Below are 1785 nucleotides of genomic sequence, written 5' to 3'. Positions count from 1 at the left end.
TCTTCGATCTGTTCCCCCAGTTTCCCCTCCCACTTAGTTTTCAGCTCCTCTACTGACGCCTCCTCCACCTCCTGCATAACCTTGTAGATATCCGATATCTTCCCCTCTCCGACCCAGACCCCGAAATCACCCTGTCACTCACCCCCCTCGCGGGAAGCGAAGGGAATCCCTCCACCTGCCGTCTAGCAAATGCCTTTACCTGCAGATACCTGAAAATGTTTCCCGGGGGGAGCCCAAATTTCTCCTCCTACTCCCCCAGGCTCGCAAACCTCCCATCGATAAACAGGTCCCTCAGCTGTCTGATGCCCGCTCTGTGCCAACCCTGAAATCCCCCATCAATGTTCCCCGGGACGAACCTATGGTTCCCCCTTAATGGAGCCTCCAATGAGCCCCCCACTTCTCCCCTATGTCGCTTCCACTGCCCCCAAGTCTTGAGGGTAGCCGCCACCACCGGACTCGTGGTGTACCTCGTGGGAGGGAGCGGCCACGGCGCCGTTACCAGGGCCCCCAGGCTTGTATCTCCACAGGACGCCCTCTCCATCCGTTTCCATGCTGCCCCCTCCCCCTCCATCACCCACTTACGCACCATTGACACATTGGCCGCCCAGTAGTACCCCAAGAGATTGGGTAGCGCCAGCCCCCCCCCATCTCTACCCTGCTCCAAGAAGACCTTCTTCACCCTCAGGGTCCCATGCGCCCAAACAAAGCTCATTATGCTGCTGGTCACCCTTCTAAAAAAGGCCCTAGGGATAAAGATGGGCAAACACTGGAAGAGGAACAAGAACCTCGGGAGAACCGTCATTTTGACGGACTGCACTCTACCCGCCAACGATAGCGGCGCCATCTCCCACCTTTTGAATTCCTCCTCCATCTGCTCCACCAGCCTGGTAAAATTAAGCTTATGGACAGTCCCCCAACTCCTGGCCATCTGCACCCCCAGGTATCTGAAACTCTTCACTGCCCTCTTAAACGGGAGCCTCCCAATTCCCTCCTCCTGATCTCCTGGGTGTACTACAAATACCTCGCTCTTGCCTAAATTTAACTTATAGCCCGAGAAGCCCCCAAATTCCGCTAACAGCTCCATCACACCTGGCATTCCCCCTTCTGGGTCCGCCACATACAACAGCAGGTCGTCCGCATACAGCAATACCCGATGTTCCTCCCCATCCCGCACCAGACCCCTCCATCTCCCTGACTCCCTCAACGCCATAGCCAAAGGTTCAATCGCCAGTGCAAAGAGCAAGGGGGACAGGGGGCACCCCTGCCTGGTCCCACGGTAGAGCCTAAAGTACTCCGATCTCCTTCCGTTTGTAACTACACTCGCCATCGGAGCCGCGTAGAGCAGCCTCACCCATTTGATGAATCCCTCCCCAAATCCAAACCGCTCCAGCACCTCCCACAGGTACCCCCACTCAACTCTATCAAACGCTTTCTCTGCGTCCAGCGCCACCACTATCTCCGCCTCCCCCTCCACTGCCGGCATCATGATAACATTTAGCAGTCTCCGCACATTCGTGTTGAGCTGCCGTCCCTTGACAAATCCTGTCTGATCTTCGTGTATCACCCCTGGCACACAATCCTCTATCCTGGTGTCCAGAATCTTCGCCAGCAACTTGGCGTCAACATTGAGGAGCGAGATAGGCCTGTATGATCCACACTGCAAGGGGTCCTTATCCCGCTTCAGGATCAGAGAGATCAGTGCACGCGACATCGTTGGGGGCAAAGCCCCCCCCCCCCCCCCCCCCCCCCCCATGCCTCATTGAAGGCTCGCACCAACAGGGGGCC

This window comes from Scyliorhinus canicula, chromosome 4, assembly GCF_902713615.1.
Source record: "Scyliorhinus canicula chromosome 4, sScyCan1.1, whole genome shotgun sequence".
NCBI classification, from domain to species: Eukaryota; Metazoa; Chordata; class Chondrichthyes; order Carcharhiniformes; family Scyliorhinidae; genus Scyliorhinus; species Scyliorhinus canicula.
This window is presented reverse-complemented; position numbering follows the sequence as displayed.